Source organism: Eretmochelys imbricata, chromosome 6 (genome assembly GCF_965152235.1).
Source record: "Eretmochelys imbricata isolate rEreImb1 chromosome 6, rEreImb1.hap1, whole genome shotgun sequence".
NCBI classification, from domain to species: Eukaryota; Metazoa; Chordata; order Testudines; family Cheloniidae; genus Eretmochelys; species Eretmochelys imbricata.
The window spans coordinates 87,965,231-87,992,094 of record NC_135577.1 but is presented as its reverse complement, the minus strand read 5'-3'; the positions used below and the strand labels follow the sequence as shown (position 1 = coordinate 87,992,094).

At 38.5% G+C, this 26,864-nt stretch overlaps 1 protein-coding gene across 14 annotated transcripts in view; it reads left to right on the top strand.

Annotated features, from left to right (window-relative positions):
- Positions 1-26,864, top strand: part of SLC25A21 (solute carrier family 25 member 21) — a 408,519-nt gene that overhangs the window by 118,521 nt on the left and 263,134 nt on the right. The window contains exons 2-4 of one of the 14 annotated variants that reach the window (XM_077819085.1): positions 8,184-8,308; positions 23,420-23,545; positions 24,486-24,661. The exons of 11 other annotated variants lie outside the window; for them this stretch is intronic. The gene's annotated coding sequence lies outside the window, so the exon portion shown is untranslated. Of the gene's footprint in view, positions 1-8,183; positions 8,309-23,419; positions 23,546-24,485; positions 24,662-26,864 lie in introns of those variants that run through there. 2 more of the 14 variants (XM_077819086.1, XM_077819087.1) reach the window with 2 other exon arrangements.

Below are 26,864 nucleotides of genomic sequence, written 5' to 3'. Positions count from 1 at the left end.
AATTTGAATGGATTGGTCTGCATGATAAAAATACTATAATTTATTAACAAAAAACAAAGCAATAAGTTCTGCTAGTACAGCAACATCAGGAGATTCAGCATGGTGCAGTGGAAATTACTTTACAGTGTGTAGTGTTTCACTCACTTGACACTGAACAACAAGACCTATTTCATCCATTTGGCATATGACCGCAATCTTGGAGATTGGTAACATTTTCACTATATCAATTTCTTTTTCTTTTGCGCATGTGTGTGGGACATCATTTCAGCAGCTTCAGTAATGCATGGTAAGATTAGCCCCTCAACCATTGCAAAGTTTCCTTTCTTCAACAATTTCTTACAGACTGCAAACTTTGAGTATGTTTCGTGGACCTGAGGAAGAGCTCTGTGTAGCTCAAAAGCTTGTCCCTCTCACCGACAGAAGTTGGTCCAATAAAACAGGGGTTCTCAACCTTTTTTTTTCTGAACCCCCCCCCCCACTTCCCCCACATGCTATAAAAATTCCATGGCCCACCTCTGCCACAACAACTAACTTTTTGCATCTAAAAGCCAGGGCTGGCATTCTGGGGAGGCCAGCAGGGCATTTGCCCAGAGCCCCGTGCCACAGGGGGCACCGCAAAGCTAAATTGCTCAGGCTTTGGCTTCAGCCCCAGGTGGTAGGGCTTCGACTTTCTGCACTGGGTCCTAGTGAATCTAATTCCAGCCCTGTTTGGTGGACCCCCTGAAACCTGCTTTCAGCCCCCCCAGGAGGCCTCGGACCCCTGGTTGAGAACTGCTGCAATAAAAGATATTACCTCACCCACCTTGTGTCTCTAATATCTTGGCACGGGCTCAGCTGCGACAACACTGCATACCGCAAACGTTAAGACTTTTTTCTGAAACAACGTTAACCTTTTGAAAAGTACTTTTCTGCTTTTTGAGGGCAGTTAGCATCCTTTTAAAAATAATTCTGTAAGTTTCCCAGCATGCTCTTTATGATGTTATTAACTGGCTCTTGAGCAGCTTGTTTGGTTTCATGCTTTCATTACCTAGTATAAATGTTACATAATACACGTAATAGATTTAGAAAACTAAGTACACCTGTAAGGCCAAAGGGATGATGAAAACTAACCCCTCTGGGTGAAATCCTGGCCCCATTGAAGTCAATGGCAAAATTCACCCTCTGTCTTATTTTCTTGCCCCCAATTTATCTGGCTTATCTCTCCCTTTTGGGGAATGGCAATGGTGCTTTATCCACAAACTGCAACATGCTACACTCTTTCACACCACAGATATGCTTGGGTGCAATGGCCTGGCAATTATGCACATGATGACACAATCAGGAAATGGGTATGACTCTTTTCCAGGCCAGCCCCACTGGTTGAAAAGTTCTGATGGAGATAAGTTGGTAATTTTGATGTCCATAACTGGCATTTTCATATTTGATAAAAGTAGGTCTCACATATGTATTACAGGGGCTAGAGTTACATGTTGATGAGCTGGGGCTATTACTTACATACCTCAGTAGGGCATTACAATAATTAATTAATTAGTCAGTCACCCCCCCCCCCCGATGGTTTGGCAGGCTTCCTGCTTCTGATGCACTTAAAAATTTGTTTGCTCTTAGTTTTTGTGTCTTTTGCTAATAGTTCTTCAAATTCCCTTTTGGCCTGCCTAATTATACTTTTACACTTGACTTGCCGGAGTTTATGTACTTTCTATTTTCCTCAGTAGGATTTTACTTCAAATTTTTTAAAGACGTCTTTTTCACTAACCACCGCTTTTACTCTGTTTAGCCATGGTGGCATTTTTTTTGGTCCTTTTACCACTTTTTAAATTTGGGGTTTATATATAGTTTGAGCCTCTATTATGGTGTTTTTAAAGAGTTTCCGTGCAGCTTGCAGCCATTTCACTCTTGTGACTGTTCCTGTTAATTAGCTTCATTATGTTTGTATAGTTCCCCTTTTCGAAGTTAAATTCTGCTATGATGGTTTTCTTTGGTATTTTCCCCTCTTCAAGGATTAAATTTAATTAGATTATGGTTGCTATTACCAAGTGGTTTAGCTATAGTCACCTCTTCGACCAGATCATGTGCGCCACTTAGTACTAAATGAAGAATTGCCTCTCCCCTTGTGGGTTCAAGGACTAGCTGCTCCAAGAAGCAGTCATTAATGGTGTCTAGAAATTTTATCTCTGCACCCCCATCCTGAGGTGACATGTTCCCAATAAATATGAGGATAGTTGTAATCCACCATTTTTATTGGGTTTCTGTTTTTGTAGCCTCTTTAATCTCCCAGAGCATTTCACAATCACCATCAACATCCTGGTTTGGTGCTCAGAAGTATATTCCTACTGCTATAGTCTTATTTATTCAAGCATGGAATTTCTATTCATAGAGTTTCTATGGTACTGTTTAATTCATTTACGATTTTTACAATATTTGACTATGCTTTCTTTCGCACATAATGGCACTCCCCCACCAGCGCGACCTACTCTGTTATTCCTATATATTTTGTATGCTGGTATTATTATGTCCAATTGATTATCATCATTGCACCAAATTTCTGTGATGCCTCCTATATCAATACCATTAAATACCAGGCATTCAAGTTCACCCATTTTAGTATTTAGATGTCTCGCATTGTATACAAGCACTTATAAAGTTTGTCAATATTTAGTTGTCTGCCTTCATGTGATGTAATAGAATAGGACTCTTTTTTCATTTGACTCTTTCTCTTCAGTACCTACCTGTATTTTATCAACTTCTATCCTCTCCTCTTTATTAGGATATAGAATATCACCTTTAATAAATCCTCCCCTAAGGGATGTCTCTGTCTAAACAGTGTGTTCCTCTGCATCTGTTGGCTTTCCTGCATCCCTTATTTTAAAAAACTCCTTTATGACCTTTTTAATTTTACAAGCCAGCAGTCTGGTTCTGTTTTGTAATAGGTAGAGCCCATGTTTCCTGTATAGGCTTTTCCTTTTCCAAAAGGTTCCCCAGTTCTTAATAAACTTAAATACACTGAGCACCATCAACTCATCCACACATTGAGACCTTGTAGTTCTGCTTGTTTAACTGGCCCTGTGCTTGGAACTGGAAGCATTTCAGAGAATGCTACCATGGATGTTCTGGACTTTAATCTCTTTCCTAGGAGCCTAAATTTGGCATCCAGAACCCATATCATAACTTTCCCTTTTGTCAATGGTACTTACATGTACCATGACCATTGGCTCCTTCCCAGCACTGCACATAAGTCTATCTAGATGTCTCAAGAGGTCCTCAACTTTCACACCTGGCAGGGAATTCACTACATCACATACCCAACTATCTATATTTATAATAATCAAGTCCCTCATTACTATTATATGTCTCTTCCTAATCACTGGGATATCCTCCCCTGGAAGAATATCCTCTGTGTGAGAGGATACCATGATATCATCAGAAAGGAGGGTTCCAACTATGGGATCATTTCCCTGAACTCCAGCTTGATGTTCTCCTTCCTCAAGACTTTCGTCTTCTCAACAGCCCAAAGGCTGTCCGGCTTTGGGAGGGACTGCTCTGCTGTGTCCCGGAAAGTCTTGTCTATGTACCTCTCTGTCTCTCGCAGCTCCTCCAGTTCAGCCACTGTGGTCTTAAGAGCCCACACTCAGTCTCTGATGACCATGAGTTACTTGCACTGAATGCACACATACACCAACTGTCCACAGAGCAGGTAGTTATACATTCTGCATTCTGTGCAATAAACTGTATAGCCCCCACTCTGCTGCTGGATTTCGGGCTGCATTATTTTTACTCTGTGGTTCACCCTGCAACAGCTCACCCGCTCTGATAGGCAGGATGTTAACCAATTACAGTGAAGAAGTTTCATGCTCTTAAGAGCACCCTCTTCTTTTCTGCTCTTTCTGTGTCTATTGGTAGCATGTGGTTTTTTTCCCATACGATTCAGGACAGTTTTCCAGCTAACTGACAAACACTTAACAGGAAATACCTGGGGTTTTAGGGCTAAATCCATTCCCCTAGCTTTCTCTGTGCTAAGTGTCCAGGAGATGAAGGAACAGTGAGATCTTCCCTGCTGTCCCATTTCCTGAAGGCACTTTTCTCCACTGTCCAGTGAGCTCCCTAATGTCTCTAGAAGGCTGAACCCAGTCCTCCTCAGGTTTTGTGAACCTCTCTTCAAGATTCTCTGCTTGGTAGCTTTGCAATTCTTTACTGTGAAGATAGTTTCTAGATAGCAGCCATGTTTGTGTGCTCTCTCTTTGCTGTCCTATAGTCCTTCATATTTGGTCACCCATAGCCACAAGGTGGTCCTTAGCACCTCTCCTAGGGTTGTTGTTTTTTTTTAAAGTCCTATTCTGCTTTCACCAAACCAGGACACCTCCTTTCAGTGTTTCTAGTCCTCACTGGAACCCAGAAAGGCCATCATGGTGTACCCAGATAAGAAACCTTCAGGCAAATGGATCCTCCTTTTTGCTCCATTCAATTGCCCTTCAGTTAAACGTTTAGCAGGAATGCTTCCATCCTCCTGCACAAAAAGATCAGAAACAAATAGCACTACCTTGGGAATCAGTACAGATGGTTTGGGAGAAAAAAATGAACTAATGTAATGTGCATGATGTTCTAATGATGATTGCAGATTGCCTTACCTCAGAGCCTCATGTCTTCTGAAACAAATGATGGCATTCAGAAAAATCTCAGGGCTTTAGAGTCAATTATATCAAATCCCAAGTAATAGCGTTTGGAATAAACCAAGATACCTAAAAGTCAGTGCAAGAAAAAACTTATATTCCATTTGGCAAAAACCTTGATAAAGCTTGTAAGTGTCCATATTACCTCCCATCTGGAAAAATTCTGCAATTCATGTTACATGTCTCTATTGAAAAAAGTAGAATGATTGAATAAAATGGGACAAGCTAATAATATCGGTAAAAATTATCCTTTTCCCAAAGATTGTTTTTATTCGCATAGTTCCAATTGAAATAGCTACCAAAGTGTTAGAAGAGTTACAGGTTGTTTGTTGGTATTTTGGGTTTGAGAGATAGAGAGAAACATTTTAAGTGACAAAGAGTTCTGTGGCACCTTATAGACTAACAGACATATTGGAACATAAGCTTTCATGGGTGAATACCCACTTCATCGGATGCATGTCATTTTCAGTGACTATTTCAGTGGACCTGACACCCTACAAGTTAATGGAAATCTATGAAGATGTGTTTGAGTGATGGCTGGAGAGTCTGGAATAAGCCTAACATTTTATCCATATTTGTGGGAGTGATCCAAAGCAAAGGATTTTAAACCTCAACCTGAACATAAGAAAAGTGAAAATACAAGTGGCATTGAGAGTACTTTTGGATCTCCCAAATTAAAGAGGCCTAGCTACTCCAGAATACAGAAGTGCCCTTGCACTGTCTAATAGCCTTAATGTGTGCTCTGCAGAATTTTGAGAGAAGAGAGATCCTGGTGATAACAACTTGAAGTCAGAAAGGTGTGGTATTTTCTGGTAATCGAAAATCTCAAAAATTATCTGAAACAGGAGTAAACAGTTGTTTCTTATAGATCAGGCTATCATTTCTAAAATATGAGAAGAAATAAGACAAGAAAAACAAAGACCTGAGAAATTTTGATTTACAACAAAATATTTGCAGTCTGTAGACTCTGTTTTCTATTAATAGAATGGATGGCTAATAAACTTCTAATATTTTAATAGCTTTGGTTCCAAAAACTTCCCACTGTGTTGTACTGTAATTTGAACTTTCATAATGATTTTTCCTTGTATCTGCCTAAAGTCTGCAAAATAACATTTTAAGAAATCTGTTACTGAACTCTGAATGTTTATATACAGATCTGTGATCTCCACAGAAGAATCTGTAATTGTAAAGAGAATATGTTTGCCAGAGAACGCCACTAGCCATCACCTTCAGCCCCCAACTAAAACCTCTCCAACGCATCATCAAGGATCTACAACCTATCCTGAAGGACGACCCATCACTCTCACAGATCTTGGGAGACGGGCCAGACCTCGCTAACAGACAGCCCCCCAACCTGAAGCAAATGCTTTCCAGCAACCACACATCACACAACAGAACCGCTAACCCAGGAACCTATCCTTGCAACAATGCCTGTTGCCAACTGTGTCCACATATCTATTCAGGGGACATCATCATAGGACCTAATCACATCAGCCACACTATCAGAGGCTCGTTCACCTGCACATCTACCAATGTGATATATGCCATCGTGTGCCAGCAATGCCCCTCTGCCATGTACATTGGTCAAACTGGACAGTCTCTACATAAAAGAATAAATGGACACAAATCAGAAGTCAAGAATTATAACATTCAAAAACCAGTTGGAGAACACTTCAATCTCTTTGGTCACTCGATTACAGACCTAAAAGTTGCAATTCTTCAACAAAAAACCTTCAAAAACAGACTCCAAGGAGAGACTGCTGAATTGGAATTAATTTGCAAACTGGATACAATTAACTTAGGCTTGAATAGAGACTGGGAGTGGATGGGTCATTACACAAAGTAAAACTATTTTCCCTTGTTTATTCTGCCCCCCAACCCCACTGTTCCTCAGACGTTCTTGTCAACTGCTGGAAATGGCCCACCTTGATTATCACTACAAAAGGTTCCCTCCCCCTCCTGCTGGTAATAGCTCACCTTAAGTGATCACTCTCGTTACAGTGTGTATGGTAACACCCATTGTTTCATGTTCTCTATGTATATAAATCTCCCCACTGTATTTTCCATTGAATGCATCTGATGAAGTGAGCTGTAGCTCACGAAAGCTTATGCTCAAATAAATTTATTAGTCTCTAAGGTGCCACAAGTACTCCTTTCCTATATTATGGAATATAATGCAAATGACAAAATATACTTACTATGAAAAAGCAAATAACTATTGATCGTAGCAAACAATTCAAGTCTTTCTGGCTCCTAACATAAGCAACATTCCTATTTAAGCCCAGGTGAGTTTTTCCCAGGTAAAGGCCATTTCTTTCCATTTCTTTCTTCTAACTTGAAGGTAAGCACAGAAGAGCTTTAGTTGCCTTAAAGAGAAAGGAAGTCAATTGTCACTAGTACAAATACTTTCATAATAAATAGGCTGTATTCATTATGCCATCACTTAGTAAGGGATACTAGATGTATATTTTTAATAGCTGCTTTTAATAAATCAAAGTTCTTCTCTTCTTCTGTTGTTCCTACCCCTGTAGCAATGGCTTTCTTTTAGTCTGTGATACTTTTCTACAATTTCTTTGTAGGGCTAGTGGATTCATCAATAGTCTTCACAAATAATCAGCACGTGTAACAGAGAACAGACTATAATTAAATAAAACAGCAAAGGCAATTCTGGTTGATAATTATATCACACAAGGCATAGTAATCATGAGTTCTACGTGGAAATAGCTTCTTTATATAAAGGCAGTATAGTGGCCAACAGAGAAATAGATGACCTCAAGAAATGTCTGGTTTAACAAATGTATATCTTTAAATTGAAAATCTAATTATTTGCCTTAGAGGTTCACTGCTGGGAACTTTAATGCAAGACCATGTTAAGTAAACTTATTATTTCCGTTTTTCGTTTAACCTGTGGGTTATAGTATGACCAATCTGTTTTATATCCTCAATCAACAGATGATTGTATTTGGTAATAATTTATCAAGAATAAAAATCTGTTTTTGAAACTAATCACCTCATCTTAGTCTGCCCTTTTTCAAAACCACCATCTGATATTCATTTTGTCTGCAAGACAAACATACTGATGAAAATGCATCTACCACAGGATATAGCCAGTGGAATAAAGCCGTTCCATTCTTTGTATATATTCAGAATATTTTGTTTTCTCAACAGATGGACCAAATTTCAGTATTAAAGAAAAAATCAATTTTACATAAACAATTTTGAACAAGTACATTTTGCATTTCTGTAGCAAAATGTCCAATGGAATTCGAGGTCAGCTCGGGCCATATCCGAGATGTGAGATTTGAAAAAAATTACTTTTTTACTGAATTTTCTCTAATGAAAATGATGAAGCTCTGTGTTTAAAACCTATGTTCTAGTTCTGCTTATGGATGTGTGGGCAGGTCTCCTGTTAAAGTCAGTGGGAGCTATATGTGCATGCATTTGAAGACTGAATTTGGCCCATAGTGTTTAAATATTTACTTTTTAAATTTTTTCTTTTCTTCAAAAAATATTCTCCAGTAATGGGAACTGAATTCCTTTAAAAAGAAGTGCAGAAGGCAGATATATCTGTGTACAGACGTTGCAGTATGAACCTCCCACACTCCCAGTTATCTGACCTGCCAGAACCCCCTTCGGAATATGAAGTATGTAAATCTTCCAAGCATCCATTTCTTGCACCTTTCCAGAATTGCTAAAGTAATACTAAAGTATAAGCTTGCTACAGCAAGCGCTCCACATGCAGAGCACCTGCAAATGAGTTTCCTGTTTGCTGAGCACTGATTGGGTCATGCCCATGTGCCGTAATCTTCTGAAATAAAATGTTGTCCCCTTAGGACTAAATTGAGAACACCAAACTCATTTTAATTTGGAGCTCAAAGTAGATTTAGACTCTTTTCTCTGGAAGAGCTGGGGGTTGGTTGGGAGTTTTTTATGAAACTTTTTTTTGTCAAAAATGCTGATTCATCAAAACTAAAACTTTTTGTGAAAAGATATTTGTTTTGACTAAACTTTTCTAAGGAAGGATTCTTGGGGCCATGGTGGAATTTCTGGTGAGAAAGAAACCCACCCCAGAATAGCCAATAGCCTAGTGATTAGGACTATAGCTCTCTCTGACCAATGAATATTAATTTATTTATGCAAAATGACCGCACCACACCTTTAAGGGGCAGGGTGGGGAATTTGGCTGGCTGGCCGAATGAAGGAAACCGTGCTTTTTGGCTGGTGGCCTGTGGGGGAGGAAAACTGCTGCAAAAGGAGACTGGGGCCAACCTGGCAAAACTGACCCATCGCTTGGGAACTGGATGGGCAGAAAGGTTTAAAGGGGGCAGCTCTGTGCATGAAGCCCCCTTTTACACAGAGCAGGCTGAGGTAGCACCCACCCTCCCTCCCCTTTAGGTAGTGAAATATCAGGTTTGGACAAGACCTGCTGTGGGCATTACACTAGCCGCCCCTTTTTAGGGGGGCTAAGAAGGAATTTTTCCCTTACCACCAGATTGACGTAGGTGCAGTTGGGGTTTTTTCGCTTTCCTCACAGCAGGCTCAGGAAGGGCTCTGTTCATGCAATAGGCTATATGTCGCAACTCATTAGGTAAGTATGTGACAGTGAAGGTCCAGTGAAGATACTCCATAGGGAAGGTATACAATGACCAGATAAATGGTTTGGAAATGGACTTAAAAAGGACAGATTTGTTAAAGGGGGGAGGTGCGGACTCCTATGATGGTTACAGCAGGGAGCCAACCCCCCTTTCTTATAGCCCACCTTAATCCTCCTATGAGGGGGAGGGGGGATGCATAGTAAGTTCCCAGCAGTGAATTGTCGTGGGGGGGGGAACCTGGATGGAAAAAAAGAGGGAGCTGGCAGAAGCCCCCCAGGTAATTATGGAATAAACATGGGGTTACCTACACTATACACTTTCATCTGCCGGGTAGTCCCAGACATCTAATAATAAAGTTGCGGCCTGATTAAATCTATATCAAATGTCTCCTATCTTTTTGGTATAGCTGGACAATGGAACAACTCCAAAGGAGAGATTGACTGGGCTGTTCTGTAGTGTCTGTGTCTTACTTTTGCAAAATATTTCAAAAAGACTCAGTTTTGTTCTGAATTGGAATGAAAACAAATTCCAAATCTCAGAATTTTTCATGAAACAGAAATGTTGTTTTCCAACCAGTCAAGTCCTTACTCATTGTCCTACAGATGAAATGCTATCCAGATCTTTATAGAGCAATAAACTCTAAGGTAAATCTCAAAAGGGGAAATAAACCTTTAAAGAAATATCATATATGTCATTATTTTTACTTTTTAAGAAGCACATGGAAAGTAATTGGAGTTCTTCCAGTGTTCATTCTTTCCCAGCTCTGCTGTATTTTAAAAAAAAAAATCCAAACTTTTCCCCATGGAAGTAATGAAGTACAGTCAAAATTAGGAAGCTGGGGACTTTTGTTTTTCAAGGTACCAAGTCTGTATGTATTTGTCATGTTATATCACAGACTATCTAGGTAGCAGTAGTAATGTATTATTCAATATTGACTGGAGCAATTTTGCAGTAACCAGTGTTTAGCAACAATTTTCAAAAGCAGTTTTGTTTCAACTATTGTTATTTTCTCTAGATTCTTTTTTTTAACAAAACCTCAACTAAAGGACTTCCCCCCCCTAATTTTACTAGTGTGTTGGCCATGATACCAACTGTATTTTATCTGACAAGAAGTTGAAAAAAAGAAAAAGCTTTGGAAAACAAAGAAGCTGAAAAATGAAATACAGCTGTTTGCACACAAATAAAAAACAGGAGGCCTAAAATCCTTACCACGGATTGGGTGGATTATTTGAAATGTGGCTCATTGTTTTGTAATAATCACCATTTATTTTTATCCATTACAATGAACACTGACAAACTATTGGAAACAACTTTAGCAATCCACTTCTATAAGGAACTGGGAATGTGAACATACCTTTAACTTTTATTTTTACAATTTATATGTCAGGGGCCCTATGAACACAAAACTGCAAATGTTCAAAAAAAGCCATTTTATAGATTTATATACACAATATTTGGTTTTATATACTATTTTTCAAATCTCAGAGATCCCAAAGTCTTTTACAAAGCAACATGCTAGCTATTGGTAGTACGCTGGGTAGGCAAATGTGGCACCCAGCTTGAGCTGAGCAATAGGCTCTCACACAGCTTTGGACATATTTAGGTCCTTTTTTATTAAGAGAGGAAATGTTGGCCAAGACATTGGGATTATTCCCCACCCCCACCCCCACCTCCACCCTTCAAAAAAAGACAAGGCATGAGATCAATTTCTACTTGGACAGCAACCAAACATAGGCAAGGATTTACAACTCTGCCATATATCACATCACAGCAGGCTAAAATCTGGTACAGTTCTCACCTCGGAATATTTGTTTTGAATCTGTATAACAAGTTGTTCAGCCATTTTTAGTTATAAGGCGACAAAAATAAATACTTTCCCTTTTTCTTTTAACTAATAATACTCTAGCATCAGGCTATCCAAATGAATGGTGAAGGCCACATTGTTGAAAATAAAAAACTTCAACAAACTTTAATGCAGCCAGAGCCTTCACACAAAAGTGCTTATCTTCCCTAGAGCTGGCAACAGGTGGTGGCATCCCCCAAAATATGCCAAAACTATGTACAACCCAGCTAGTGGGGATGGGGAATCCCATTACAATATCTATATTAAACTGCATTTTGTAGGCTATTGCTCTATAATCTATGAATTTGTATGGCCCGATTACTGTATTATCTATTGTGCTATAATGATGATTTGACCCTTATATTCATACAGCTCAAGTATTTAAATTATTTGTAGAAAGCAGTTCCCTTTGCATCCACACTTGCAGCTCCTGGTATATAGGGCAGGAATGGATGTGGCTGAAAAATACTGTATTCCTTCAATTCCCAGCTAGTGGCTATCCCCAGTATTAGAATGGAAGTCAGTGAAGGAATTGGAGCAGCAGGGGTGTTTATAGCAGCTTGTTCAAATGAGCCTATTTCATTACAGCAAGCTAATTCAATGTTGTAAGGACTGGTAGCTAGAACATATGAACAAGAGAGAGAAATATTTTTTCCTTGAAACTGGTGTTCGCCAATCTGATCTAACCTAGAATATTTAAGTATGGACTTGTAATTATTTTTTCACATAAATATAATATAATGTATTTGAAAACTATTTTTTTCTTCATACAGTTCAGTGTGCAAAATATATATGGCCAATTTTTTGACTTCTAAATTATACATGCAAAACTGGGAACCTGGGAGTAAAAAATTCACATAATTTCCTTTTAATTTCCTCAAAGATGAAAAGAGAGCTGAATCTTAATTATTTTAAGGTAATTTTGATATACATGCGGTGTGCTCATTAAGCTGCTAAGTATCGTGTCACATTTTTTTGGAAAAGGAGGTGGAACTGGCAATATGTTTTTATGATGATTAGAACTTTTTGTGCCCTAAATATTGTGGAACAAATGTAATGGATGATAACTTCTCTAGTCATTTTTGGATGAACTGTCAGAAATATGAATGAAGAATGGCACTTCTGTGAGGTGTACAAAAAACCTGATAAAGTTAACAAGAGCCTATTGTGGTGGTGTGAATGCAGGACTAGGAGCTACTGGGGAACGCCACATAACATCTCATACTCTGCCTTTCCATCCAGTGAGGATAATGTGGGCTTGCCTACTTCTCACAAGTACTGCTTGTATCTTTATATAAGTTTGTTAATACTCCGCTACCACAGTGATGAGTGCATTTCAACTACCTAAACAGCTTGAAAGATAGAGAGTTTGAGTATCTTCAACTGTCATTAAAGTTCATGGGAATTGAGGGCCCTTATCCCTAGTGCCTTTGTGAAAGTCCCTTTTAAATCATATTTGTCAGCTGAAAGTTTTTTCTAGACATAGTTGAAATTATATGCGAATACATAATATTGGGTCTATGCTGAAATAAGTGCCTGGAAAGGGAATAAATTATTAGCTTCTTTACCTCATCAGTTACTGAGCTGTAGCTCACAAAAGCTTATGCTCAAATAAAGTCTCTAAGGTGCCACAAGTACTCCTTTTCTTTTTGTGTGTTTACGGTTTCAGTTATCACATTTTAATATACCTTGGCATTTACTGTATTAATGGACAAATATTCACATTTAGGCTAATTCTTAAGAAAATATTACTTTTATAATGAACCCCAGTAATGGCTCCTTATGAGAGGAGTAGGTGTTTTAAGAGGCCCATGTGAGATGGAAAGAGTGGTGCATTGAATGTATGGCGAAGTAAGTGAATAGGATGGCAGAGGAGGAAAAAATGTCTGGGAGCAACGTTTTTCTGAGTACTGGTGAAAAACAATCTGGCAAAGAAGAGTGAAGCTTCTATGCCAAGTTGAATGCAAAGCCACTAAAGAAACTTTTGGAACTCCAGTACATGTTTTGTGGAATTTCCTTTTCAGTGTGTTTGCACATCTTAGGGAGCAATTTGTCACAACTGGAATGGAGTCCTTCTGTACTTGACCTCTTGCACTATAACTATTGTACAGATTTACCTCAGGAATAGACAGTGGGTTAGATAAACTCATACTGTGTATGGTCAGTCAGCATATACCACTGTTACCACCAAATATATTTCCTTCCCCCAAACAGTGTCTAGCAAACCTTGCAATTGCACAGAAAATGTTCCCATTCACTCCACATCAATCCTGATAAGACTAATGGAGAAACAGTCTTAGTATAGGCTTAAACTACCCAAACTGTTTCAAGTGCCTGAAAAATACCCACCATGGCCCAAATCCTGCTGTCCTTATACAAGCAACCCCATTGCAATCAGCCCTATGGTTAAGCAATGCATGTGAGTAAAGAAATCAGTCTTTTTAAGATCTGAACACCAAGGAGGGAGAAGAATTTTTAAGATATTGATAAGTAAAGTGATGAGATGAAATACATGAGCTGAGAATTAGGAAAATCTTTCACCTAGTAATATCAACAAAGTGCAATAATGTCCCATGTGTAATGAAAGATTAGGACAATAGGAAACAATCCCTCATTGACAAAGGTGCTAGACCTTTATAGGTGTCTGCCAGCTCTATCTATGATGATGTGCCACCTCATCTTTCAGCTTAAATTTGGCATTTATAGCAATACAGATTAGAATTTTTTTTAAAGGGAACAGATTCTTTTCTGTGGAAAAATGGGCTACTAGCAGTATGGTGGATCTCACTGGCTGGTCTCCTGATGGCTTTGAACTGCCTTTGGGTCTCTCATGTGATTATATGACTGTGGGACTGGCTAGACAATGCTTCCTCTGGGAGCAATTTAACCTTTAATTTTGAGGAATTTGTGCTGGTTACATATCTATGTACATCAGTAATGTATTGTGGTTTGTGCTTTGCATATTTATTATCTGTTTCTACATATATTTAAAATTGAATCTGTGTTATATGAAATCGACATATTGCCTTCAAAGACCACCTACAATCAAGATTCTGACATCATGTTTTTCTTGAAAGTCAGTATGATAAATTGCACAAATCATGCTTTCCAGCCCTTTACTGTTCTTACTAGTGAGCAGTTTGCTAATCAGACAGAAGAGCAATAATTGAAACAGTGCTCCCTGGATGCAAAAACATATAGGTTTTACATATGTTGTATTCATTCTTTTATTTTGTATGAACAGTTGGGATTTTTCACTGTTCTTTCTTAATGATCTCAATCCCCACTTGGCTTTGTGACTTCATAATGACTTAAAGATTTTAAGGATTTAAATTTTTCTAGACTTTTTCCTTTATACTATTTTCATTTCTACCTTTGATTTTAATGGTGTCTCAAGAAAAATGAATGATCAGTAGCTACTTCTAATAAATATTGTAGTTTTATTTCTTTTGTACGTGTTCTGCAATACAGAGGATTTGTAAGGATTAATTAATACTACTTTGTGTATTACTGTAGCTATTGGTCCTAATTAAATTCATTAAAATCTCTAAGTATTACTGTGTGCCATAAAAACAGGATTCCGATTCAGCTATTTTAGTAATGCCTTAACATCAACCCACATCATCATAAAATACAGGGATATAATGTTGTGTTTTGGATTGTATTTTTTAGGTTACATTGTTTTTTCTTCTAAACTTTTAACAAGCTTAAACCAGACCATTTTCCAAGTATTTAGAATTTTGGGAAAGGAGTGACATTTATTTCATAATTCAAAGCCTTTTTTTTTTAGCCTTGAATAAATAATAGCCTTATTAATGGTTTTCATACATTACATTTTATAATCTAAAAAGTTTTACGTTTTTATGAGTTTCTGGATACCAGTATCTGTTTCACTGCCATAGGAGATATGGATTCTTAAGAAGACAAAAGAAATTAGAGGAACAAACAAAACAGCTATCTTGCATTGCTCAAGCTGGGTGTAGGTAGGGTTTTTTGTGACCTATTTTAGGCTCTGATTATTATTTTTTATTTGTATTGTAGTAACAACCAGAGGCCCAAACCAAGATGCATTGTGATGGGTGCTACACCAACACATAGCAGAGACAAACCCTGTCCTGAAGTTACAAGCTAAATAAACAAGACAGACTAAAGGTGGGAGGGAAAACTGATGGATAAAGAAGTGAAGTAACACACACACACATCTAGGAATAGAACCTAGATCTTCTAATGCCAAGTCCAGTGCCCTGTCCACTAAATCATACTGCTTCTGATGGTTCAGCCACTTGAATTCAGTGGGACCACTCTTATGGCTGAATTACTCAGACATTGCAGGATTAGAGCTTTAATGTGTAGCAAACTCCATCATAAAATGATGCACTTGTTATTTGTTACTGATAATGTAAGATATTAGGGCCAGATTGGGATACCTTTGTTCAGGCTAAGCAGTTCCTTACTCCACAAGAAGTCCTATTGACTTCAGTGGATGTACTCATAATGTAGGATAGTATTCAACATGAGCAAGATTATCCCAAACTATTTATGCTAAGTGTTGAAATGTATTATTCATACTGTCCAAATCATATTCTCTCTGAAGTTTGGTTTATAGATAGTGAGCCTGATTCTGTTTCTCTTTCCTCCAAATTCTCATTGACTGTAACGGGAACCTTGCTTTCATTGGTCAAGACATGCCCATTGTGGCCAAGGCGCAAGAACATGTTTATTTTAAGGTCTTGCTAAGGAACTGAATGGACTGTACATGTCATATGTTTCACAGTTGCTATTCCTTTTCTTTTGTGATTCTAATTGTGATCTTTAGTCGAAGTCCCTGTATGTTCTGTGCTTACATGAAAGGCCTTTAATAGTCAGAGCACTCTCCTGTGCTTCTTGTGTGGTGATATGAAATTCATTTTTTTCCATAATAGGAACTCTGAATCTCCGAATGCTTTTTAAGGTTAAGAACTTCTCATAATAACAATTTCCTGGTCAGAAACTGAAAATGCTGATTTGTTAAAACTGAAATTGTTCATGGGAAAAGGTTGGTTTTGACAAATCTCCCAATTCAATTTTTTTTTTAAAAGAAAGTTTCAAAATTCTCAGAATGTCCAGTTTTGATATTTTCTAAATGAAGTTTCATTGTTTGGTTTCAAATGATTTTTTTGTTTTGCAATTTTAATTAATTTATACTAAACAATTTTTTAAAAGGTTAAAATATTGAAATCAATATGAAACATTTTTGAAATTATCAAAACCAAACATTGATTTGATCTGAAATTTTCTTTGGATTATCAATTCACCAAAAAATGTTGTGATTTTGACTTTTTGGATTAAGTCTGGATGGGAAATGTTTTCAAAATCTGGAAAATTCTTATGGGACAGGAAAACCATTTCCCATCCAACAAAAGAAGTGAATGATTCACATCATGTGACTGTTTGAACAAGATCATCATGGTCAGTTTTAAGTTATATAAAGGTTAAAAACCACACTGCCCCATTTTAAACAGTTGCTACTTTTACACTCAGATTAAAGTGCAAAGTATTTAAATAGTCAGCACTGAGGCATATGTCCAGTACTAACTTTAAAAATCTAGATTGGATAATACAGCAGTGAGCGATTGTTACTAGCTCAGAACTCAGTTTTGCTCATCTTGGGATTCTAGCATGGGTGATTTTTGTGGAAAAACTACATGGAAGTGGGGGAGGGAAAAGGAAATATATCTCTGTTAGATTAATATTTATTACTGGCAGGTGTTTGAAATTGCTCAGGAGGGTTGGAACGATAGAATATCTCCCAGGGAGATGGATTAGTGGGCAGGTGATGCAGTCATGAATATCAAATTCCTCTTTAATTTTTCACCTGGATACCACCTCCATATATATGGGGTGTGAGCCTGTGCTACATACATATATCCTGCAAAAATCCCAGATAGCTGTATTTTTGTTGATATATGAACAGTTCATTACGTATGGAGGAAAATAAAATATTCATGAATTATGAAATACTGTATAGGCATCCAATTAAATCCTAATTATGACAACATAGCTCTGACATTACTTATTATTCGTAAAATAAGCTTTTACCTAATAGTGACTATTCTCACTTTAAAAGTAAGAAACAGAAGAATATTCACAGCATTTTAATTAGAAGGACTACAATCTTTATTTTAATCAAGATCAACTGTATAATGAATGGCAGTTCGTATCTCTGTTGTCCCAACTGTCCTCAGACCAGGAATTAAAGCTGGGTCTGCTGTGTGCCAGTGAAGACAATTACTTTTAAGCTTTCCCAGACGGCTTGTGTATGTATGTGCTTTAAAGCCGCAGTACATGTAAGTGAGCATGCTTTCCTACACTGGGGATAATGTGATCATAATTCTAGCAGAATGGCCTGCTAGTTGAAAAAGTTAGTTATTGCAGCCTGACACATATGCTTCATTTGGGGGACTTTTTCTAGTTTTGTTTTCTTGAATGTTCATTTTTCTTACTCCTTTTACGCCTCCTGTTTAAAACAATTAATCAAAATCCCCAATAGCTTTTAAACAGTCTTTGTTACTAAAGCGTATAATGTGCCTTTAAAAAAAATACTGGAAAATTGTATTTTCACAATGGGCTTAATCTAAAGCTGGCCACTGCTGTGAGAGGGGGGAAAAGATGATCTCCAGTCAGCTCTCTGTTAGAAGAAGGAGTACTTGTGGCACCTTAGAGACTAACAAATGTATTTGAGCATAAGCTTCCGTGAGCTACAGCTCACTTCATCAGATGCATGCAGTGGAAAATACAGTGGGAAGATAAATATACAGAGAACATGAAAAAATGGGGGTTGCCATACCAACTCTAATGAGACTAATCAATTAAGGGATACTGTTCCTGAAGGCTTGTAGTCCAAGTTTGTGTGGAATGTTGGTTTAGAGGGCTTTTACATCCATAGTGGCCAGGATGGTGTTTTCTGGAAGATCACCAATGGATTGTAGTTTCCTCAGGAAGTCAGTGGTGTCTCGAGGATAGCTAGGACTGCGGGTAGCATAAGGCCTGAGGAGAAAATCTACATAGCCAGACAATCCTGCTGTCAGGGTGCCAATGCCTGAGATAATGGGGCATCCAGGATTTCTAGGTTTATGGATCTTGGGTAGCAGACAGAATACCCCTGGTTGGGGTTCTAGGGGTGTGTCTGTGCAGATTTGTTCTTGTGCTTTTTCAGGGAGTTTCTTGAGCAGATATTGTAGTTTCTTTTGGTAACCCTTAGTGGGATCAGAGGGTAATGGCCTGTAGAATGTGGTGTTAGAGAGCTGCCTAACAGCTTCTTGTTCATATTCCGACCTATTCATGATGACAGCACCTCCTTTGTCAGCCTTTTTGATTATGATTTCAGAGTTGATGTCACAGACAGGACCAGTATCCCTGATAATGTCACGGCAAACCTGACGGCTGAACTTTGTAACTTTGTCCTCACCCACAACTATTTCACATTTGGGGACAATATATACCTTCAAGTCAGCAGTACTGCTATGGGTACCCGCATGGCCCCACAGTATGCCAACATTTTTGTGGCTGACTTAGAACAATGCTTCCTCAGCTCTCGTCCCCAAACCCCCTACTCTACTTGCGCTACACTGATGACATCTTCTTCATCTGGATCCATGGAAAAGAAGCCCTTGAGGAATTCCACTATGATTTCAACAATTTCCATCCCACCATCAACCTCAGCCTGGACCAGTCCACACAAGAGATCCACTTCCTGGACACTACAGTGCTAATAAGTGATGGTCACATAAACACCACCCTATACCGGAAACCTACTGACCGCTATACTTACCTACATGCCTCCAGCTTTCATCCAGACCACACCACACGATCCATTGTCTACAGCCAAGCTCTAAGATACAACCACATTTGCTCCAACCCCTCAAACAGAGACAAACACCTACAAGATCTCTATCCAGCGTTCTTACAACTACAGTACCTACCTGCTGAAGTGAAGAAACAGATTGACAGAGCCAGAAGAGTACCCAGAAGTCACCTATTATAGGACAGGCCCAAAAAAGAAAGTAACAGAACGCCACTAGCTGTCACCTTCAGCCCCCAAATAAAACCTCTCCAGCGCATCATCAAAGATCTACAATCTGCCCTGAAGGACGATCCCTCACTCTCACAGATCTTGGGAGACGGGCCATTCCTCGCTTACAGACAGCCCCCCAACCTGAAGAAAATACTCTCCAGCAACCACACGCCACACAACAAAAACACTAACCCAGGAACCTATGCTTGCAACAAAGCCCATTGCCAACTGCGTCCACATATCTATTCAAGGGACACCATCATAGGACCTAATCACATCAGCCACATTATCAGAAGCTTGTTCACCTGCACATCGACCAATGTGATATATGCCATCATGTGCCAGCAATGCCCCTCTGCCATGTACATTGGCCAAACTGGACAGTCTCTATGTAAAAGAATAAATGGACACAAATCAGACATCAAGAATTATAACATTCAAAAACCAGTCAGAGAACACTTCAACCTCCCTGGACACTCAATTACAGACTTAAAAGTCACAGTTCTTCAACAAAAAAACTTCACAAACAGACTCCAACGAGAAACTGCAGAAATGGAATTCATTTGCAAACTGGACACCATTAAATTAGGCTTGAATAAAGACTGGAAGTGGATGAATCATTACACAAACTAAAAACTATTTCCCCATGCTAATTTTCCCCCTACTGTTACTCACATCTCTTTGTCAACTGTTTGAAATGGGCCATCCTGATTATCATTGCAAGCATTTTTTTTTCTCCTGCTGATAATAGCCCACCTTAATTGATTAGTATCATTAGAGTTGGTATGGCAACCCCCATTTTTTCATGTTCTCTGTGTATATATATTCTTCCTACTGTATTTTCCACTGCATGCATCTGGTGAAGTGGGCTTTAGCCCACGAAAGCTTATGCCCAAATAAATGTGTTAGTCTCTAAGGTGCCACAAGTACTCCTTTTCTTTTTGCTAACACAGACTAACACAGCTACCACTCTGAAACCTCTCTGTTAGAAAATTCTACAGGCCAGGGCAAGATTCCTCTCAGCTGGCTGGGGAAGACATGTTGCAGAGCTCATTCTGCCACTCTTATGAACAAGAATAGCATTTTCCCCTAGCGAACAATTACTGTGGGGGAGAGAGGGCTCTATAATACAGACCATACCACATTGTGGAAATGGAAAGTGGGCTGGGGTATTAATCTTCCCTTATTCCTGGTGCTCTCAAATGCTATGTAGAGATCCTGCCTAGTTGCTTATGGATCAGATTCAAAGCCATTGAAGTCAATGGGGGTTTTTCAGTAGTCTTCAATGCACTTTTGATCAGGCCTTAAGGAAGGAAAAGAAGCTTTTTATGCCCTCTTTGCCCATCTGGTATAGCAATGTCACACAGAACAGGATTTATCCTTATCTCCCTGCATCCATCTCATTTACATAGTAGGTGTATAGATACTACTTACAGAAATGATTGATGTGAAGATCAGACAGGTGATATAATACTGTATTTTTAAGGGGGATATATACATGGGTAGGACGTCTCCCAAGTGGCCCAACCAGTCAGTCATATTCCAGCATTGCAATCAGTCTCCGAAGTCACATTGATAATTAGCTTTGATAGTAGCAAAGATGTTTGCACACTGGGGGAATAAATATTATGACATTTTCCCAAAGTGATCAGTTATTTTGGGTACCTCAGTTTCTGGGTACCCACCTTGAGATATCTGAAAGCAGCCTCAGCTTCAGAGCACAGGTTTTCACCAATTCTGAAAATCTAAATACTTTAAAGCAGGCATTCTCAAACTGGGGGTTAGGACCCCTCAGATAGTCACGAGGTTATTACATGGGGGGGGGGGTCACGAGCTGTCAGCTTTCACCCCAAACCACGCTTTGCCTCCAGCATTTATATTCGTGTTAAATATATAAAAAAGTGTTTAATTGATAAGGTGAGGGCGGGGTCGCACTCAGAGGCTTGCTATTTGAAAGGGGTCACCAGTACAAAAATGTAAGAACCGCTCCTTTAAAGCAACTCAGTTTGGGCACCTGAAAATAAAGGCATCCAAAATCACTAGTCACTTTTGAACGTTTAGACTACATCAACACATATTAATTCCAAGGATTACATATTGTATATTACAGTAAATGAAAATACGTTTTAATACAAAGATAATTGTCACTATAGTTAATATAAGAGCAACCAAACACTTTGAAACAAAATACAAATATTACCCTTTCTAAACAAAACATTAACAAGTGAGACATTTTCTGTCTTGTGAGGAATACGGTTTACCAGTGTTTCATATATACTGTAATCTCTGTACTTTATTGTAGCGCCTATCAATATGAAGTTAATCATGGGTGATCTCAGGTTCAGTTACTCTAAAATTCTCTTTTAATGAGAGATGCCGCTAATTTATATAAACACACAATAGAGACCACTTGTGGTGTTGATCATCTTGATTTGAGGGATTTGTTTAAAGAACAAATCAGGACATGTGGGACACGTTGTTTTTTTTAAAAAAGATCCTGTAAAATTACTCTCTGAGTTGAGCCCAATCTTTTCTGTAATTTTTTCAGTCAAAAAATTAATTTACAAAGCTCTAAAGGTTTCCTATGTGGGTTCCCATTTGGGTCCAATCTCGCAAATCCTTACTCATGCAAGGACGACTCATATGAGTAAATGTTTTCTAGATCTGGGCTGTGTTTGTAATTTATTTGCTATATTTTGTTATCTTTTGTAGTAATAGCATATTTTTAAAAGGATCCCCTAACTACTATACAATTTCTAGACACCGCCTCATACCATTTATATGGTGATCTGCACTTATTTTCTACCAAAAAAACCCAAGCAAAATGAATTAGGGACAGCACAAAAAAAGAACTGTAAAAAAATGTTTGATTGTTGCTTAAAGCCAGACAGACACATGTAAAAACAATAATAAATATGTATCCAGCCAATCTAATATGCTTGTTTGGGCAATTTTTGGCTGGAAAAGCATAAGTGAGTAATTAGATAGTTGCTGCCTTGATTGAGCTTAATAGGAAACATTTCAATTAGGCTAAAACTACATAGAGAGGAAGTAGGCTTTATAAAGGGAAACATTCTTTGTCATGCAACTGTCAGCTTTTGCCCACACTAAGAGATGGGATTAAGTGGATCTATGCAAAGGAAGCAAAAAAAGAAATGATTGCAGTAATTAGACTTATACTTAAACACTGTGTCTTCTGATACAATTTCTTGATGATTCCAGCTTCGATAACATAGCTCTTATAACCTCTTCCATGAATTTAAGGCCATAATTTGTTACAGGCAGGGGGTTTAAGTTTCTGCTTTTAAAAAAAGAGACGGTTTCTCATTCTGTATATTCTAACATTCTTCTGTTTGCCCTAAGCTACCTACACGGCAAAGAGTGATCAGAAGAACCATTTGGGGCGAATTTATATATAGTTGGTGTTTTTATAGTATATCTAAGGTTAAAATATCCATGTAGGACACTCTCCAGATTAAAACAGTCTCCATGAAGGGCTGAGATTGTGAAGACGACTCTTCCTTCAGGAAGTTGTTTCTCCATCAGTAGCAGAGGCATAATACCTAAACTGGTATTGCATGGCTTTCTATGCCTGTTCTTACAGGGGTGGAGTCACAGGCTCCATATATGGCAATCCGGCTCACGGGAATTTTGTCAACACTGAGGCCGTCCCTAGCCTCCCAACAACAATTAGGGGAGCAAGTACTTCCATGACTGACAGATACATTAAAACAAAATTGACCAGATGTTGTCTGTCTGTTTCCCTCTGCCCTCACCCCACATGATGGGGTCTCCTACAGGGTTATATTAGTCTTAGTTCTGTCATAACTCCTGCAGGTTGCATAGCTTGAGTAGTGGAGAATGGAAAGACGAAGACAGACAGATGACTGCAGCACAGGGAGCTGCAGTTGTGCAGGAGGTAGGAAGCTCATTTACAGTACGTGGGCTCTGCTCTATAACTACCTGCTGTGGAAATAGGGTTCTTTTCCTTTTATCAGCCTGCTGCAATGGGCTGAACTTTCCCCTGGATAAATCAGTTGCTGAACAGCCATTTGCACCCTTGAAAATAGAAAATATTTCCAGCTGGATAGACCCTAAAATGAGTAAAAATGGCTGTCTTTTATTTACTGCCGCATTGTTAGACTACCCTAGTTCTGTTCAATGTTCCCAGTAAGTTATGACAGATATTCCCTTTCATGTAGCAGAAATGTGCTAAGCTAAGCAGGATCATGCTGGGTTAATACTGTGATTAATTACTTTCAAGGGACACGTGGGTGCTGCAAGAAGTGCTGTTGGTGATTCAGAAGGTGGTTGTCTGCCCTCTGAGTATTGGATCATTGCCCCGGCATGAATCGACAGTCTGAAACATTCTGATAGCCTCACAATAAAGGTGCTAAAATAATTATTTTTGTATTAAGAAAATCATTTTAAAATACACTTCAGAAGCATTTAACTTTCTGACACCAACTTCAAGGGAAACCTGGAAGCTGTCTAATAGAATGACTCCTGCCAGTTTGTATTTGGGTTCTGGGAGGTGCAGAGGGCATTCAGTCTGTTGAGCATGAAATTGCAGAACTCAGGGGAAGGCTCACTTTACCTGCTCAAAATCAGAATGAAATAAGTGTTGATATGACCTCACCAACTGAGACAAGACAATAGCCGTTTTCAGTTGCATGTATTAAAGCTTACTGTACAGGCTAGGGTACAGAGGTTAATTAATGTAAACAGAGAATAATATTGATCAGGTTTTATGTTTTTTCTGTGTAAAAGTTTAACAAAAATAAAGTTTCATTTTGGCATGCATGGAAAGCTAGGTAGAATTTGCATATTTTCACATGGTACAGCAGCTAACTCCTATTGAGATCATTGTGGGATTGTTGCTGTTGCTGTTTAAGCCTGGTGTCGAGTTTGTTTAGCCTGGAAATACTTGGCCTGAGGTAAAGAATCATTGGAGGTTTGCACATCTGCAGTTATAATTTAGTAATTTGTGTTTGCATGATGTATGACAAATTGACTAATGAGTGCCCTAAAGAGAAATGCCAGCCTGGCATTTCATAGGCAGCAATCTTATGGTAATACTCAGGTGTACTGTCTACCCTAAAGGACAGAAATTACTCCACTGCTCCATTACATTTTGTATTTCACTTAGGTTTGAAGTATATGTATAGTCTTTTTTCCAGGAGCTGCTTTTAGATGGAGTTCTGCTTTATGACAGAAGCTTGACTTTCTGCCAGAAAAGTTGGAAATGGAGGCAACTTAAAATAAATACTGATGGTATTTCTCTCTCTCTTTCTTTTTCTTTCTCTCTCTTTTATTTTTTTTTTTTTAAGGAAAGGCATATGTTCATATCCTAACTTGTCCCAATAGAGGGTCAATTACAACCAGTTGGCTGCAAATCCAATCCAAGAAAAATACTGAGTAAAGAAACTGCAGCAGCAGGTACCAAGGGCCTCTAGTACAGTCATTCACTCCCAGTACATGTGAAATGTGAACATAAAGCCTACGGGTAAGATATTTTTAGGTCTTGTGTTTCCCAAGATGTCCCAAAATGAATCCATACATTAAGCAGACATTTTTGCATAGTTAGGTATTTTCCTGGATAGCCTTTTAACTGTCCACAATGGTATGAGCTCTTTTATGTGAATCGTGAGAATAGAACAATATCTTATTTAGAAAAATCCGCCTGGCCAAGTGCTCACATAGAGGCACATGGTCTGCAACATGTGTTTATAGGGCCGAAACATCTAACCTTTGGAGCCAAATTTAAAAAAATTAATGAATGAGAATGTATCCACAACGGTATACATGAATGGGATTAAATTTTATTTTTACAGAAGTGGTCCATTTTCTGAATTTCTGGAATTCTGGAATTCTCAGAAAGGAAGACTGGCGTGTACACATTAGGATACACACATAAACACGTCCCCACCCATCAGAATCTCCCTATTATCTGAGGTCACACACTTAAATAGATCCAGTCCATATTCATCGGTTGTACAAACTGGGGGGGAGGCAAAGGACTATATGCAAAATATGTTCTGTTTTTTTTAATATTGCACATGCACAGCCTGGCATCATGCTGATGTTACAGAGATGATTCTCCTTCTCCTTGTCTAACTTTTTGTGCCAGACCAGGTTCTCATATACACATTTTGTGTCAGATCTACCTTGCTGAAATGATGGTGAGAAGAATTGTAATACTCCAAGTCGTCAAAGGTCAGCATCAGTAAATTGTGTGCCAGCATTTTTGTCAGACTGGCATTAAAACGATGGTCATAGGTCAGATAGAGTAGAACTTAGATCAGGTCAAGCAGGCTGGACACAGATCAGCAGTATCTCTCCATACATAACATTCACACCTGAACTTTGCCTACTCTTTTAATAAACTGTCATACAGACCAGTTGCGGGAGTAGAGAGAGAAGTTTCACCTCTCTAAGTCTAAGCATTTACAGACTCTGACCTGTACTCTGTGGCTAGGCAGTCATAGGACTGGAGAAAGAATGTTTCTACCAAAGGAATCACAGACAGAGAGTAACAGCAGTGTTTATGAGACCAGTAAACTAGTTTGAAGTGGGTTCCCTTCCATCCCCAGCTTCACCCAGACCACTTTTCATCAGTACATACCTACTTCTCATTGTCACTTGTGCTCCATGGGTGCATGCTCATCTGTTTCCAAATAAACAACTAGAGCTGATCAAAAAAATTTTGATGGAACAGTTTTCTATTTAAAAAAAAAGTGGTTATGTTGGAATTGAAACATGTCATGGGAATTATGATAATATTTTTTGCTGGGAAAAACTGAAAATGAATTGTTTTGATAAGCTAACAGCATGTCATTTTGATAAGATAAAAGAGTTTCATTTTGACTTGTATTTAGATTATTTTTTTCAATGTTTATATTATCATGACGGTAATATATTATTATGTTAAATATGATATATAGTATTATATGCAAAAACACATCAAAAGAACAATAAGGTCCCAAAGTACAGCACTCAAAAATTAAGAAATTACAGAATTAAGACTGCCTGGGCAACGTTAATTGGGCCCCTAGGTGCTTATGCATGGTCTTTAATTATATGAACATATGCATTGCCCAGGAAGCCCTATCTCTGTGGGGATTGGGCATGTGCAGTCCAGTCAAATGTAGGAGCTGTGAAGAGATGGCCTATGCTCATTTGCTCGGTGGAGATGGCCCATGCACAGACTGGTCAGCACTAGGAGCTCTGAGGACCTAACCTTCAGAAATTTTAGCTGTTAATTTCTAGTAAGTCTCTACTGAGTGTGTAAATGCAATTTTTTAAAGGCTTATAGCTTGGAAAAATTCAGGTGAATTTTCACAGAGACAGCACAAGGTACATTCCTGACACAAATGATACCTTCCTCCCTATTTCAAGTCCATGTTCTAAATCACAGGTGTGTTGTGGTTAGAGTGTTATATTGAAAAAAGATGTATTTTTCCATAACCACATTCTCTGTTTTGGCTGAAATTTTCCAAAAGTATACAACCTGAGGCAGATACCCAGAATGGAAAATTTCAGCCCAAATGGTTGAAGTTTGGCACAGTTATAAACAACTCAAAACAAGGTCTTATAATGGGTAACCTTAATAACAGGTGGTGCTACCAGCCCCACTATAGTATATTGTACTGTATTTAACATTTTGAAACAAAATGAATTGAAATGATAAAGTCAAAATGAAATGTTTT